At 47.0% G+C, this 8794-nt stretch overlaps 1 long non-coding RNA gene across 4 annotated transcripts in view; it reads left to right on the plus strand.

Moving 5' to 3' along the window:
* Positions 1–8794, plus strand: part of LOC147010788 (uncharacterized) — a 175745-nt gene that overhangs the window by 37002 nt on the left and 129949 nt on the right. Inside the window, exon 1 of one of the 4 annotated variants that reach the window (XR_015052224.1) lies at positions 6968–8794. The exons of the other annotated variants lie outside the window; for them this stretch is intronic. This is a non-coding gene — a long non-coding RNA (uncharacterized LOC147010788). Of the gene's footprint in view, positions 1–6967 lie in introns of those variants that run through there. 4 annotated transcript variants of the gene reach the window in all.

Raw genomic sequence — 8794 nt, forward strand, 5'->3', positions numbered from 1 at the left:
GGGGGAAAAGTGTGAGGAAGGCTTTCGTGGAAGGGTGACGACGCTTCCCTGCCTGGCAGCTCGCTATTTTCACCATCGTGGAAATGACTCACTGACTTGAGTTTCACTGGAGTTCAATGGAGTTAAACCACATTGGCATCCCCATCTTCAGCGGCGCATTTCCTCTCTTGACTCACAGAGTTTTGTACCATGTGCCTGCTCATGGCCCTTTCCTCCAGTAGCACTTTGCTCTCTGCACCCGGAGCAGCCGACCACGTACTGTGTCTCGGCTCTATCTTCAGTGGGTTTTCATGCCTTTCAACCACGGGACTACAATCATCAAACCCTTTTGGTGAGCTGCGTATTACCACTGGCAGTGGTCATATATGACACCCGAGTCACCGAGTGGATTTTATTATATCGTGGACACAGCGACGAATTGACCCACTGGTGTGATCCGCCATTTCTTACTTCTTATTGAACTTTTGACTCTCAGACTGGATAATGTCATCAACCTTTAGTAGTGAGTAGCAGTCGATAACTCGATTTCCTGTAACTGGAACTCTTCTCTACAGGTTGTCAAGTGTGCTGCTCACAGTCACATCATGGTTTTTGCCATCTCCACGACTTTCCCTACGACTCCCACGAATATCCGGTTCCCTCTGTTATAGAATTCCTCCTTTTGTGCTGCATATGTGTGTTGTTCGTCCCACTATTGTGTCGTGGTGGAGCTGCCAAACACACATCTCACACACATATTTACATACCGAGACAAACAGCTGTTGCGAATCGGGAAGCCATGAGCACACAACAGCCAGAGTCCTTATAGATCAGTTATATCGGTAAGTACGTGTTTTTAGTTAGGGTCCCGTCCCTAGTCTCATGGGAATTAAATGTCCGGGCGCTGTGGACTTATTTTGATAGTCAAGGTTTTTTTTTTACATTTTTACATCACTTACAACTACAACAACACCTTCGCTCCATCCTGACGCCATAACGCTCGCAGTGGGCGGAGTTCAAGAAGGACTTGGTGTCTCTCTCGCCCAATCAGAGAGATGCGAGCGAGTTTGCCGTCGGCCGACCAATGAGAAGCCAACGCAGGACAATGTTACTCTTCCTGTTTGGGGGGCGGTTCGCCGTGACGCCCGCCACGCCCTCCCCCCCGGTCCAATCAGTGGACTTGGTGCCCATTTTGGCCAATCACGGGGGCGACGAGCGCATTTGCGCGCCAAAACCGTCTAGTGAGGGAAAGCGGGTCGGAGGAGGTGGATCCTCCCCTCTGGAGAAGGAGTGGATAATTGTTCAGCGCGATCCGACTGGTAGAGAGAGTTTGTTTTGGTCTGCCGGATCGCCTGGCCTTGCCTGCTGGTGCTCGCTGCCTTGTCCGCGCTCGCGCTGGTTGGCGTCCGCCCTTCACCCTCCGTCCCGGGTACTTGGGGTGGCATCGTGGTTGAGGGTTCGAGTCCCGCCGGTCCAGGACGTCGAAGACCACACGAGGTGGACAGGTCGAAGAAAGCTCTGGTTTCCAGATAATCTTCCCTCGAGCTGGAAACCTTGAATAAAGACCTCGAGGTCCATCTTCTTTTGGGGTATTTGTGTGTGCATGTGTGTGTCCTTGGGCCCCGTCTTTAAGTAGAAACTGTCAAGTGCCTGTGTTCCTTGTACATTATTTGCCTTGCTTTAGTCGTGATAACTCTGCTCTTTGTGTGTTCCCTTCCCCCCATTGTAAATACATTTCCCTATTGTTGAATGTATCAGCTCGTTTCTGTGTTTCTTTCATTGGCTTAGCACGGTGCGTGTTGGGAAATTGGGAAGCAGAAAATTGTGCATTTGATCCGGCGGCTCTGGTCACTCCGCTCGATTACGCCGGATCGGAGCCGTTATCGCGACTCGGATCGGACAGAGTCGGCCGAGGGTGTGGTTTCCCCACTAGTTGGACGGTGTGAGTACTTAGGTAAATTGGAGTTAGACAAGTGGACCCTCCCTCACACCGTCGAAATATTGGCGACCACGGTCCTGTAAGGGACCAGTGCCTCTCGGAGTTCTCCGAGAAGCACGATCTAGATTAACGGTGTTCGGTGGAGCCGACTATACTGCTCCACCTCGCGGTCAAACTCGCCGCCAAAACCCGGCTCCACAACACAGCCACTGAGCTTGGGTTTAATGTCGTCGCTTCCTGGGGCACTCTGGGTACCAGTGATGTCACAACACTCGCACCGTCTTTCTCACCGCACTCATTGGGGCATCTCCTGAGGAGGAATTTTCTCCTCCCCATGGAGGCCAACCTACGGGGATTTTGCTTGTTCTCGCCTTTTAAATGCAAGTATGAAGCAGCACGCACCATTTTTATAGTGCTGATATGACTTGGTTGGGGTTTGAACCACCGACCTCCCAGACCGGGAGTGGACGCTCTCAAATCACCACCGAGTCTGGGATGCCCCATTTTGTCTGTTGATCTATTTCCCACCCCCAGCATCACTCTGCTCTTTTTCCAGGAGACTCGACACCTGTATTTAATTAATTTTAATGTGCAGTATGTCAGAGATATCCATTGTTTTTTTTTTATTTGTATGACTCATAGGCCTATTAAAATACTCTCCCCTGGCCCCTCCTCTCACCCCTTATGGTAAACTGGATTCTGCTGTATAAACCAAACACCAGGTAAGGTACTCGCACAGTAGATATGTTGCATTATCATTGTGTTCCTCCGTCGTACTCGTTGCCAACAAAGCGGTGAGAACCCTAGTGCTCTGAATTTATAAAGAAGAGTCCCGGAGGGGGGCTGGCGCGAGACGTGCAAGCTCAAATGGCTGTCCTATCGACGACGCCAAGCATTGATCACCGCGGGCAGGACGAGGACCGTGGAGCACCTGCTCGGTGGATCCATCGGTGTATCGACCATCCCGTGGGCGCCTGGTGGACCCCCCGCCCCCCCAATCACGCCTCACCATCCCCTCCCCTCCTCGCTCGCGTATCTATCACCCATCCTTCAATGGGGCAATACAGATAATGTGTGAAAATTGATTCCACCATATTTAACTGTACGCTTGTGGTTCAAATGATAAGGCACCATTGATTGATCCGTCCTCCAACCCGGTGAAATATATCTGTTCCGTACAGGATGTAGCTCGGTGTCCTTTTCATGGTGGTGCTTTCTTTGTTTACTTCGTGTGTTCGTATTACCTCTGTTTTCACATTTTAAAAACAATCACAGGAGCTTCTGTCTCACGGAGTGGGAGACAGACAAACAAACGCTTGAGCGTGCTCAAGGTCCGTTCGAAAAAAGGAAAAACGAGGACGAACAAGGGGGAAATGAGGAGGAAGTTGAAACCGCAAACTCACGACACGTGTTTGAACCTGAAAACACAACAACTAGACGATGGTACGAGTGAAGCCGCACCAGGTTATCAACAATACAGCTCGGTCATCATAAACGACGCGCACGTGACGTCATCAGTAAATTTGCCATCGTGTTGGCAATGCTGACGTCAAAAGTGCGTGTTTCGTCTTTAAAATGCGAACGGTCGGTCGTGCGTGTGTTGCCGCGGATTTTGCAATGCTGTGCTTGTGTGACGTCATCGCCGTCTTCGTATGACGTCATTCAAAATTTCCATCTTCATGACATTGTCAAACCTTGGTATTGCACGTCATTTACCCGACCCACCCAACTCCACTCTACATCCTCTCTCGCTCTCTCTCTCGCTCTCTCTCTCGCTCTCTCTCTCGCTCTCTCTCTCTCTCTCTCTCTCTCTCTCGCTCTCTCTCTCGCTCTCTCTCTCGCTCTCTCTCTCGCTCTCTCTCTCGCTCTCGCTCTCTCTCGCTCTCGCTCTCTCTCGCTCTCGCTCTCTCTCTCTCGCTCTCTCTCTTGCTCTCCCTCTGCCTCCTACACTTATTTATTCGCTGCAACTCCATCCTGACTACTCTACTCTTAATGTTTTATATAAACATTTCTCTCCCACGTGTTTCCCTGTTCTATCTCTCCTCGCTGCTCCATTAACATTCCATCTAATACCCTCTCTCATACCTCTTCGCCCTCCCTGCTCCATCTCACCTCCTCCAAATCACCTCTTTATACCCAGGTACCCTTCCTGTTCCTTTCTCTACCAAGTAACCTTCCACCCCTGAAGTACACGTCCCCTTCCTTCAGCGGCCATCAGGCCTCATTCCCCAGGTGCCTTCACCCCGACACCCACCCAAGGGCTCCCCGGCGCCGCGTGCACCGCCAGGTATCGCAAACAGCCCGGAGCAGGGCGGCCATAAAGCGAGCGCCGCCCGTCTGGCGCATTAGCAGCGCAATCCGGGGGAGCCTTGTCTATCGCGCCGCATCTCCGATCGCCGACTGGAGCCGAACGGGCCCATAAACTTCATTAGCGGTCAGCCAGAGGCGCCCGCAGCCCGATTTTCACGCCATTAGCCGCGCCTCGCCCGCCTGCCGCCCGCACCATTAGTGGGGCTGTTGGGGTTAAAAGGCTCCAGGGCGGGTCGCAGGTAAACACGAGGCGGCGGACTGGCGGCGGCGCGGACTCCGATAAGGCTCTGATTGAGCACTGTCTATCCTAGCCTGGGGACGACGTGGAGGGGGTCCGGGCGCTTTGGGAAGGCGCACCCACAGTGAATGCATGGAAAGCGAGGGACAGGCAGTGAATACAGGCAAAGACAGAAACCTATATTTACTTATTACCTGTATGTGCAAAACCCACAAATGGTCAAGGTCACCAGGCTAAGTACGTATCTGAAATGCATTGTAAGGTTATGCCTCCAGGCAACCAGGAGAGCTCTTCAGTGGTGGCTGTGACGTGATGGAAGTGGAGATGACGTTTCTCAGCAACATTCACCACAGCATCGGCTTCATTGCAATGAAATGATCTGAAACTTCATATTCCGCAACAATATCATGGTCCAGGAATATTTGGAAGAGATCTCAATGAAATGACGGGCAAAAAGGGTCTTCATTGAAAGAGGACTAGATCAAATGCATGACTTATCAAGCAAGCAGAGGTGCGTTACGATGTCATTACAAAATTGAACCTATTCACCTCCACGTTAAATGCCCAGGTACGAAAATCCAGGTTGGAAGACTTTTTCCAAGGAAGTCAGATGCTCGAAAGATGGCAGTTCGGGTTACAGTTCACACTCGAAGTGATACCAAGCCATGTATGTGTTAATATGTTTGCCAAAGGCACAGATGCCACTTATCCATGATGGAAAATTGGCCAATCGTGTGAAAGGATAACAGAATACAAATGTGAACCGTTTCACCGAGATAAAGCAGCACTCTAGAGGGATACCTGTTCATACCAGGGACGTACATCCAGACCGTTGAACAGAGACGACACCGTTTGAGAGTCTCTGTGGACAACCATGGGAATGTAATATTGTCAAGATGGGGATGGAAAAGAAAGATATGTCTGAGATGTCAATTTTGTATTGTGATTACACAACGACAGAGAAGCTACAGTTTCACTGCAGCGTTCGCACCGATGGCACCACCAGACCAGAGATCCGAACATGATATTTTGAGATAAGACGGCACAAGGTATTGTCCACATCAGTCCACAGCGAAAATGCGCTGGAATATCTATTAATGAAGTCTTGAATAATTTGAATGAGGCAATCTCCTAAGTGGGAAGGCAGTTTGGGAGCAGCGTGAATGAGAGGCTGGACCGCTGGAGGATGATTAGTTTCCAAATTGGATGAGGGTTGGAAGCGTATGTGGCGACAAGCAAAGAGCGAGCTTTGGCTAGCCAGGCTGGTGGAACAGTCCCGTCTGTCACTTCCCATCTGCCGAGACAACACCCAGACCCATGCACTGTGACGTCGGCTCGGGGGTTTTGTGAAAGCGACGCACCAGGTTACATTTCCAGTTTGTGTGTCCAACAAGGTCACTTGGAATAATAAGAATGAAAGAACTTATCTTCTCCATAACTTTTATCAATTGCCCTGGACCATCTCGATTTATAATGGATTTTAAAGTGACATGTTTTTTTTGAAGTGGAGCAATTGGTGTCACATGATAATGAGGGTCAGTGACTAACTTTGTCATGTGAGATCAAGACCAATCCAGGTGCACCAGGTTATTTTCTTATAGCCTCTGCATCACCACTACCAATGTCTTCACCTGTCTAATTATGAGTTGTTCGTTCTTTCACACCTCGGTTACCAAAGGTGGACCGAGGTTATGTTTTCACCTGTTTGTTTGTATTTGAGCAGTATATCTCAAAACGTTGTGGACGGATTTGAACGAAACTTGCTGGACAGGTTGGGAGTGTGACAGGACAAATCGATTCGATTATGGTGAAGATCTGAATCCAGATCCGAATACGAGAATTATTAAATTACTTCCACCACCGAAGGTTGAGGAGGTTATGTTTTCACCCCTTTCTGTCTGTTTGTGTGCAGGATATCTCAAAATGTTGTGGACGGGTCTGGATGAGATTTTGTGGACAGGTTCGGTGTGTGACAAGAACGAATTGATTCGATTTTGGTGAAGATTTGGATCCGGATCCGACGACTAGAATTTTAAAATTGATTCTTCACCATTGAGAGATAGGGCCAAATATGAAAAACAGCACGATATCTCAAAAAAGTTGTGGACGGATTCAGATGATACTTGGTGGACATGTTGGGTGTGCAACAAGGACGAATTGCTTCAATGTTGGTGAAGATCTGAATCGGAATCTGGATACGAGAATTATTTAATTTTCAAAGTGATTCTTCACTATTGATCGGGTCAAAAACGATATCTATATATATATATATATATATATATATATATATATATATATATATATATATATATATATATATATATATGTCGATATTTCAAAAATGTATTGGGCCAGATATGTTCTCGTGGATCAGGTGTTAAGTGGCGGAAGTGTGTGCTATACCGAGTGCCCTTCTCGTTTTCTTAGAGATTCTTCACCATTGAGAGATGGGACCAAAAACGATATATCGCACAACATCTCAAAAAGTTGTGGACGAGTTATGACAAAACTCGGTGGATGAGCTGGTTATGTGATAAGAACAGGCTGATTAGACTTTGGTTAAGGTCTGGATTGAGATCAAGCCAATCAATGGGATACAAAACATGAGCGTAAACTGTTCAGCCTCGCGGAGGTGTGCGCTCTAGCGAGTGCTGCTCTAGTTTTCACTATATTATCGTTCACATATCAATAAACGAGCGTTGCTGTAATCTGGCAGTATTTGCAATGTGTGTAGACATATTGTATTTGAAAATTTAACTCCGATGTTGGTTCTTTAAAGGATGAGGAGGAAGCCAAGCTCTAGAGAAATGACAGAGGGACAGAATTATGACATTGCAAAGCAACTTGTACTGACCATTCCAGGCATCCTGTTTGTTTCACAAGGTATTTCCACTTCCACGAGGTTAATGGAGGGTTCTATCCTTCCATTAATCTGAAAAACCTTCCAACGTTCAAAGAATATCCGTCATTCTTGATGGTTTCTCCCGATTTGGAAAAACTTTAAAGTGAGATCGTGTGGCTAACGTTAACGTTTTTCGTGTTCTGACACTGCCATGCGGTTTGACTTTGCCGTCATTTAAAAGATGTGATCTGGTTGGCCCATTTGACTCGGAATGACGACCACCTGACATGAATGTCTGGCGACCTCACGAGTGTTTTAATGTTTCCGTATAACTGGCCTATCGAATAAGCTTTCTAATCCTGGGGAAATTCTCACCGAAAAACCGTTTGGCAAAAGAAATCCGTTCTAACGGATTTTGTGCTTGGTCGGATTCGGGCACAAAGAACTCGAAGGAGACGAATCTCGATTCGGAGAGGATTACGTGAGAGATATTTTGTAGGTTCAGCACAGCAATTCAAGGTGGAAACTTGCAGTTTGTGTCGAATTTATAAATCAGGATGTCTGTCAATGATGGTGGAATACATAATCTAAAGAAAGAGTCTTCAATGTGAAAAGGAGATCAGGTCGGTTTTTCATATTTAATACCATACGCAACAGATGAAGGGATGAATCGTTGTGTGGTGTGACATTAGCGTGACCTTGTGAAACATTTGTCTTGCTTCGTCACATGCACAGGAAATTGTACCGATCACTGATCTCTGTTTTTCAGACGTGTTCTATTGCTACAGCTACTCCAGGATGCCTTTGTGGTCAAATGTTGAAAGAAAAATCGAGTGCTGGAACTGGTCAAATCTGAGACAAATCAGCTGTGCTGGAATTTATGTTCCTGCTGCCTATAGTCCGAGAGTGTTATGTGTGTAGTTTTGAATACGTTTGTGCGGCTTAGCATATGCTGCCACAACACAACGCAATAAAAGTTTTTTCTTTCGATGAAATAATTGGTTTAGAATTCCTTAGGATACATATTTTAATGGTGAATTATTGAAGTTTTCCCCAGTCTGTTACAACCCCCCCCCCACCCCTCTGCGGACCTCGTCTGCAACCATCCCCTTATATTGGACAATACACTACAAAGAAGGATATCTCATATTTTGACCCTTTAAACGAGGAACCTCTGCTCATAATTTATTTTCGATGAGAGGGTTGAACTTTAATTCTGACTTTTACTGCTGATGTACCTCTGTATTTGATAAGGTTCTTATATTGATTAACGATATTTATTCAGAGGAGTGTTAGTGCCCCATATATACACCTAAATTGTAGACATTATACAGCTTCAACAGGTTCAGTCTTTCTTATTTATTTTTGTAAGTTCGAGACTCATAGAAATGCTGAATGATAGAAGGATGCCGTTTTTTTTACAGAGAGGTGATGGAAGGAGTTTGCTTACAGGGGAGTGTGCAGAAATTGGAAGGACCAAACACAG

The sequence above is a fragment of the Eptatretus burgeri genome, chromosome 16 (genome assembly GCF_056783735.1).
Source record: "Eptatretus burgeri isolate ZD-2024b chromosome 16, Ebu_testis_v1, whole genome shotgun sequence".
Classification (NCBI taxonomy): domain Eukaryota; kingdom Metazoa; phylum Chordata; class Myxini; order Myxiniformes; family Myxinidae; genus Eptatretus; species Eptatretus burgeri.